The sequence below is a fragment of the Arachis hypogaea genome, chromosome 15 (genome assembly GCF_003086295.3).
Source record: "Arachis hypogaea cultivar Tifrunner chromosome 15, arahy.Tifrunner.gnm2.J5K5, whole genome shotgun sequence".
Taxonomy (NCBI): Eukaryota; Viridiplantae; Streptophyta; class Magnoliopsida; order Fabales; family Fabaceae; genus Arachis; species Arachis hypogaea.
Window position 1 is genome coordinate 111,005,485 of NC_092050.1, and position 8,645 is coordinate 111,014,129.

The window sequence follows — 8,645 nt, forward strand, 5'->3', positions numbered from 1 at the left end:
CTCTCTACCCCTCACCTGAACTGAATCCAAGGTTGGACGGAAGAAGTTGCAGTAGAATTCCTTCACCCAAGATATATTGATGTCACCCAAGTCCCGGTCAACAAAATCAATACCTAACTCAAGGATCCGACCATTAATGCGCCGTCTCACATCGTTAGGTAGGAGCAACTTCTTCTCAATATTCAGCTTCGTGGTTCGATATCTAGAGAACCGAAGCTCACAGTAGAGATTGGGGAATTTGCCAGGATTGGTAGAAGGTAACTGCTGATTCTCTTTATCCTCGTCCTGCAAGGGATTCCTAGCATAGTTCTTGTAGATGGAAGGAATGGAGGGGGTAGAGTGTTTTCTCTTCTTGGAGGCGGTGGCTATGGCCTTGCCTTTATCCGACATCCTGAAAAGAATATGATAGAATATATAAAACATTTAGCATGTAACAAAGAAGACATGTTCAGGATATCATTATCAAAGAGCAATCATGATGTTGCACTGAATATGTAAAAGTGAACAAGTAAGCATAAGTGACTGAACCAAAACCGTAATCCTCATTAAAGGTAACACCTCATATGCAAAAGGCACTAATATCATCATATTCATGAAAGAATTGTTAAAGAGGGTTAAAAATGAGTGTAAGTAAAATGGTGAAAGAAATTAGTGAGTTAGAAAAGTGGATTAGTGAGAGGATGATATATAGGCTCAATTGAACGAGAAATTTCGGTTCATGTTCACGGTGATTGTGCAAATCCGGGAAGTCAAAAACGAAACGGAAATTTGCCCAAGACTGAAAATAAAAAAAATCGAAGTGAAACTAATTTTCTTGAAAATCGGGCAGCATTCCGGCTTAAAATTGGACGTTCCCGGATAGCAGAATAGCATAAACAGTAAGAAAGTAGCATCAATTAAGCACAGCAGCAGTGGCACAGCATTCAGGCAACAAGAAGTGCAGAAAAAAAAGCAGTCCAAAACCAGCATACAACATACAAACAGACAAACAGCAAGTAAGCACATACGGAGCACTGATCAGGCCTAGAATCCTCTATCCAGTCCTAGCTACCTAACCGCAAGTATTTCTAACTAATCCTAACATACAACATTCCAATGCTAACTAACATGCAATTCTAGGAGTTAACATAAATGAACAAACAAAAAGGAAAAAAATAGAAAAGAATAAATAGAAATGGAGCAGGAACCTGGGAGCAGGAGGGAACTAAGAATGGAAAGGGAATTCGGGAGCAGGGGGCCACAGAAGCAGAAATCGCGCCGCCGTCAACGGTGGTGGTGATGGCAGAGGGGCGGCGAAGTTGGCAGAGGGGGTTGCGCGGTGGTGCGGCTGAAGGGATGAGAAACTGAGGGGAGGGGTGATGGCGAGAGGGGAGAAGGAAAGGAGGATGTGGAGGGTGGGCCGAGGGGGAAGCGCGCCGCCGGCAGTGAAGACGGGGCGGCGGCGGAGGGCGTGGTCACGGCGCGGTTGAGAGGAGTGAGAGGGAGAGAGAGAACGGGTAGTGGTGAGAAGGGAAGAGGGGTTGAGGGTGAGTGGGGGCGAGTCGCCGGCGGTGAAGGTGGCGCGGCGGCGGAGGCGGTGCCGCTGCTGCGATGGTAGATGGGGCGAGGGGAAGAAGATGGAGGTTGAGAGGGATGGGTTGCGCGACTGCGCAGTGTGCTTCGCGAGGTAAGGTTATCCCTATTTTTGAATTGGCGCGTGCGCGCACCTTGCGCGTCCGCGCCCATTGAGAAAAATGGGCTCTTACGCGTGCGCGTACAACGCGCTTAGGCGAGGGTGAGCGAAATAGGGAAGGGCGCGTGCGCGTACCGTGCGCGCACGCGTGCATGGAGTTGGGCTAGGGGCTTAGAGTTGGCCCAACCCAGGCCTAACTCTCTGGAGAATGGCCTGAAGGTTGCGCTACTAGACCTGCGCGCACGCGGCAAGTACGCGTCCGCGGGCATTGAGGGGAATGGAGAACTACGCGTGGGCGTACAGTGCGCGCACGCGTACATGAGATTGGGCCTTAGGCTTAGAATGGGCTTGAGGCACGCCCAACTCTCTGGTCCATGGCCTAGTTTGGTGGCACCGCGCAAGGACCCGCGCGCGGCAAGTGCGCGTCCACGTGCATTGACGAATTCGTGAAAGGGCGCGCTGGCGCGATGCGCGCGTTCACGCAGATGGGGTTGGGTCTGGGGCCTAGAGCCAGCCCAGAAATGGCTCAACTCTCTGTGGTTTGGCCCAATCATCTGCAGCAGCAAATCGGCGCGGACGCGGCAGGTGTGCGTCCGCGCAAACTTCCAGGGTCGTATAGTTGGCGCGCCCGCACGTAGTGCGTGTCTGCGCCCCCCTTTTTTTTTATTTTTTTTTTATTTTTTTTATTTATTTTTTTTTTGCTGGGGCTTCCCTTAGTGTTCACAACTCTTATTCACTCAACCATCATAGAATTCACAAAAAATGCAATTTTCGATATTATTCATCTACTACTAAACACAACATGCATGTGACTATGCTAACAATTAAATTGTACAAACAAATTTGTATGAAACATCTACCTATAATGGTAACTCAAATCACTTATTAGGCAAATTTAAAAGGGAATGGAAAGAGTTTACCATGGTGGGGTGTCTCCCACCTAGCACTTTTAGTTTAAGTCCTTAAGTTGGACATTCTTGAGATGCTTATTGTCATGGTGGCTTATGTTTGTATTCATCCTTGAATCTCCAAGGATCTGTGCTCCTCAATTGGTTGACAGAATTTCCAACCATATTCATCAAACTTGGGCAAAATTCTACCCAAGATACGAGTCCCCATAGTTGGTCTTCATTTAGCGAACCGGGATCCCATATCTTATCTTCGCACCCATCCGTTAGTTGAGTTTCATGGTTTTGTCGGATGAGCGGTTGACATAAAGGTGATTGACACATAGAATTCTCTTTACTCCACCAATGCTTCCTCCTAGATCCATATAAAGTGGTTCTTGTCCCAACATCATCCCTATACCTTGAAGCTTTGACCTTGATGAGCCTAATTCCTAACTTGCAACCACTACACAACTCATTCTTGCTTTTAATTCCACAAAGAGCTCTAAGTTGTCCATCCGTGTCAATCAAACTATATTCAAGTGGGAAAGTAAAGCTTAGGGATAAGAATTTTACCCACTTGAATGTTGTGTTGGATGGTGACTCGGGAAGGGAGGCCTCCCCACACTTAGATAATGCAAGGTCTACTTCCTTGTGCTCTTCTTTAGTTGTTTCCACCTCTTTGCGAGCTTCCTTGATTTCAACCGTTCCCTTTTTATCATATGACTTGGTGTTGTCTTCAAGAACTTTGGTTTCTTGCCTAATGGGAGGTGGTTCAATTTTGGATAGAAATTCATTAATGAATAAATCCATTTCTTGGTCAACCTCTTCATATTCTTCAATTTCGATATACACCATGTCAACGTTTTCCTCTTGGTAGCTCTCTTTCTCATTGCTCACCAAGGGTATGGGAGGTTGTGCACACTCTTTTATACTTTCAATTCTATGTCCAATGGGAGAGGATTCCATTGTAGAGAGAAATTCGTCCATGATTGAATCCATTTCTTGATAAGCCTCTTCCAAGTCTCCAACGATGATATGCCTTGGAGATTGCGTACCTTCTTCAACTTCAATATCAAGCTTCTTGGAAAAGTTCTCCATGATGCTACATTCCCTTGGACTTTCAACATCTCCTAAATCTTCAACCACCTCTTCCTTTTCCCGTGGGGTGCTCCAGTGTTACTGGTAAAGAAGAAGGACGGGAGTATGCGGCTCTGTGTGGATTACAGGCAGCTGAACAAGGTCACGATAAAGAATAAGTACCCGTTGCTGAAGATTGATGATCTCATGAATCTGTTACAAGGAGCTGGGATTTTCTCCAAGATCGATTTGCGATCCGGTTATCACCAGATAAGGGTGAGGGGTGAGGATATTGACGATTGGATTTTTGACGGTTTAGAATTTCACTAATGAAATCTCGTTGTAAAGTATAGTTTCTAAACCAATCACTGATCCTTTCATACAAAAAGTTGTTTGTCACAAGTACAAACCCCTAAAATTTATAAACCGAAGTATTTAAACCTCGGGTCGTTCTCCCTAGGACTTACAATGAAGTGTCTTGTTATTGGTTATGAGTTATTTTGGGGTTTTGGATAAGGAGCATGAAAAGTAAATGGCAATGAAAATAAACTAACAACTATAAAAGGCTCTTGGCAAGGTGTGAGAACTAGAAGTCCTATCCTAGTTATCCTTCTCAATTGTGATGAGAATTGTTCATTGCTACCACTTAGTTAACCCTCACTAATTGGAGGAAAGTCAAGTGGATGAATCGATTTGATTTCTCAAGTCCTAATCAACTCCTAAAGGAATGACTAGCTTTAGAGGTTTTCAAATCAATTAGCAATCTATCCAATTATCATTCAACAAGGGAGTTAGATAACTCAAGTGTCACTAATTACTCTACCAAAGCCAAGAGATACAAAAACCTATACTAAAATCCAACCAAGCATTTCATCAAACACTTGGAAGGCACAAAAAAAAAACATAGTAAATCAACAACAAGAATGAAATCTAACAACAATTATTGAGAGGAATTAACAACAACAATCAAGGAAATCACAATTATCATGAATTACCTCAAATTGCATTATTAAAAGAAAACCAAGGAACAACAATATATCCAAAACAAAATGAAGAATTACAATTATTAAAGCACACATCTAGAAAGAGGAAGAGGAGGAGATTAAGAATTGGTAAATGAAAAGTGAATCAAAACATGAGTTTAAACCTAGATCTAAGAAGAGAGATTAACCTAAACCTAATCCTAATCCTAGAGAGAAGAGAGAGCTTCTCTCTCTAGAAACCAATTACAAAGATAAAACTAAACTAATTGGTAACTAACATCTAAAGTGATCCATTCCTAAGTGATGAATGATGATTCATGCCTCCTCCTTAATCCTTCATCCTTTTATTCCTTTCCCTTAGCAATTTGGCGCCAAAATGGGTTCAGAAAACCTCTCAAATCGCCAGGCACGTGTTGCATTAATGAGGTCATGTGCCATCATTGGCGCGTGCGCGCATGGTACGCGTGCGCGTCCCTGGTCGATTCTGCGATGTGCGCGCGAGCGCCTTGTGCGCGTGCGCGTGCATGGCTGACTTTGCTTCTTTGACTTTTTATGCTTCTCTCCACTTGTATGCTTCCTTCCTTGCTTCCTTTGATCCATGCCTAGCCTATTTCAACCCTGGAATTACTAGCAAACACATCAAGGCATCTTATGAAATCAAACAGAAACTAGAATTCACCAAAATAAGGCTTAAAAATATGTTTTTACACTTAAGCACAATCATGGAAGAGATAACAAAACCATGCTAATTCTTAGGCTAAATGTGACAAAAGGTTATCAAAATGTTCTAAATTCAAGGCAAAACAAACCGTCAAATTGGGGTTTGTCAGATATCCCTAAGACCACTTTCAGGACTCGTTATGGTCATTACGAGTACACTTACTACAAGAAAAAGGCGTATTTGTAACAAAAAAATTGTTACAAAACGTCGAAATTTTGAAACAAAAGTTTTTTGTAACAAAAAAAGGGGCCGTTGTAGTAAGTCCCGTTACAAAAAGTTTTTGTAACGAAAAATGGAACTGTTACAATTCAATATGATGTTTTGTAACATTTTTTTCTGATACAAAAAACCAGAAGCCGTTACAAAAGTGGTAACAAATTTTGATCTTCAAGGTATTTTTCGTGACAATCTATTTTTTCCTATCAAAAAATTTTGTTACAAAATATAACTTGATTTTGTAACATTTTTTTCTTTAGTTACAAAAGTAAAATAATTATTTTGTAACATTTTTTTTAATTAACTAATATATTAACTATTTTATTAAGCAAATCTACATTTATATAATATGTAAAACATACATAATTCAAACATGCCTCATTTAGCTAAAATTGTTTTAAAAGAAAATAACATTAGTGAGTACATTGATTAGTTCTACAAGTTATATGTCTTGCACAAGTTCAACCAAAATTTAAAAGTTCTAACATAGATTAGTGTCTCTATGAATCAAAATATTCTTGAGCCCTCAAAGTAGCATGTGGTCACCATTTCAGCACTCCTATAAATAAGAAAATCCGAAACAAAAAGTTAGGTGCATAGTCAAAAGAAATATCTTGAGACAATCAGAAATCATGTAGCAAACAAGGGTCTATTTTGACACAGAAATTCGTCAAATAGAACTTGTTTGCTCAAACAACACAATGCAGTTTAATTGAGCAACCAAATAGGACAACAACCAAATAGTGAATAACAAAACCCAAGCTTCCAGCTTCCAATAACCAAAACAGTGAAGCACTTAACCGGATAATCAATCAATTGAGCTTAGCAACAGTTGAAAACCAAAAGCAATTAAATACCAACTCAATCAATTAATAGAATCAAAGATGAATATTGAAAACAGCTTAAGGTAAATTTCGGCAGCATTTCAGCAGTAAATTTGCCTATTTCACAATTTCAATCAATCAATTCAAATTCCATATGAATTCTTTGACCGTTAAAAACACAAAAAAATCATAATGAATACATAGGAAGGAACTAAATAAGCCAATTCCAGCAAGAAAACATGCGAAAACAATTAAAACCAATCCAACCACCAAGAAGTAGAGCAGCACTCAGCAGAACAGCAATCAATGGCCCATCATACAGCACCCAAAACAGTAAAATGAACAAAGGTAATGGATTCAGGCAGCATTCTATTCATTGAAGTTAATAACCATTACACTTGCAAGCAGCAGGGGCACAGCAGTTTATCAATTAATTCAATAGAAAATCAATCAAGCCAAACTACACGATTTCAACAACAGATTTATCAATAAAACTAATCTCAGTTTAGCAACCATCATCTACTCCAACACAAACAACAATAACTCAGCAGCATTTCCTTTCTCATTGAATTTAACAATCATTCAACAAGAAAGCAATGAGGGGGAAAAATCAGCAGCAACCAACAGCAAGTATAGAGCAGCAATAATAACTTAATGTGAGAAATTATTCAACAATAAATGCACACACAAATACAAGGATTACTTAAATGACTCATCATGCTTATCCACATAAGTCTGCAGTGAAACCACTTACCGTTTCACTTAAGAGGCTTGTAACAACAGCTTTTTTATCAACTTCTTTCTCATTCTCCCTTTCAGGCTCACTGTCAGTACTGGTAGGAGGTGGAAGTGCTGAAGCACCAAACATGGCTTTGTCATGAGCAGCTTGGATTTGTTCCTCCCTTCTTGCCTTGATAAGAAAATGGATTCGATCTATGTTTAGTCTTCCATACATAGATGATGCATGTATGTTAACAAGGAACAAAACTGACTATTCATGAATATAAGAAGAGGAATATACCTCTATTTTAGAATACCGGAAACTCTGGCCAATTTGCTTGACCAAGAAAGCATCATCTTCAGCCACTGCAGATAGATGGGCAAATACAATTAGTTCAATTAAGTTTCAGGCTTCAAGCCAAATCCCAAACCATTACTCATTATCATTTATAAGAAAAAATATCATTGGCATTCAATAATTAAAAGAATCACCATGACTAAGCAATGAACAATTAAAATCAGTAAGTATTGGTGGTATTAAGAAGCACACAACAACAGTACTCAACATTGGATCAATTAAAAATGAAGTTTACATTATCAGGATTCAGGTTCATATCACTTCATTTGATTAATTAATTATCAATTGGAAGTGGAGTCCTGTTTTCATAAACCAGTTCAGAGTTTTCAGCAAATAACCGACCTTCAAATTGACTTATCTAAGTCTACAAAATAGATATGAACATGAAACTTATACTCACTTAAAATAGACTGATAGATCTTTAAAATCCTTTTGAAATCAACTCAAAATTCTGTTTAAATTAAAAGTTATAGCGTTTGGAAATTGGTGCTACAGAACCAGAAAACCATAAAAATCTACAGCAACCACTAAATTTTCAAAAATCATATCTTCCAAACCACTTGGCCAAATTCCCTGAAATTTTTATGGAATATTCAAGACACACTAAAGTTTTACAGAAAAATAGTTTCATCTAAAAATTAGGTCTGGACTACTCCCAAAAAGTCATTCGTTCTGCTGCCAATTATGCAGTTTTCAGCAGAAATTCTGCACAAAGTATTTCCAACAACCTCACATACCAATTCCTATATTCAAGCCTATGATTCATCTAAAACCATATTTCTAACTTTCTTTTGACTAACCAAAGTTTCCCAAGAACTCTTAATTCAATATATCACAATTTCATATTGGTGCACGAAATTGTGATCTCTGGTAATGGCTCCAAAAACTTGGTGCTCTAATATCAATTCATAATTTGTCACAACTTCGATACAACTAACCAGCAAGTGCACTGGGTCGTCCAAGTAATAAACCTTACGTGAGTAAGGGTCGATCCCACGGAGATTGTAGGCTTGAAGCAAGCTATGGTCACATCTCAGTCAGGCGGATATAAAATAGTTATGGAGTTTTCGAAAATAAATAATAAAAGAAGGATAGAAATACTTATGTAAATCATTAGTGAGAATTTCAGATAAGCGCATAGAGATGCTTTCGTTCCTCTGAACCTCTGCTTTCCTGCTTCCTTC

The 8,645-nt window shown here is 39.6% G+C and overlaps 1 long non-coding RNA gene across 1 annotated transcript; it reads right to left on the reverse strand.

Moving 5' to 3' along the window:
• Positions 1-6,040: 6,040 nt before the first annotated feature.
• On the reverse strand, positions 6,041-7,471 carry LOC112747113 (uncharacterized). Its single transcript, XR_003174785.2, has 3 exons — positions 7,405-7,471; positions 7,138-7,293; positions 6,041-6,118 (listed from the first exon to the last, which is right to left on the reverse strand). It is a non-coding gene; the product is annotated as an uncharacterized lncRNA (long non-coding RNA).
• Positions 7,472-8,645: the final 1,174 nt, after the last annotated feature.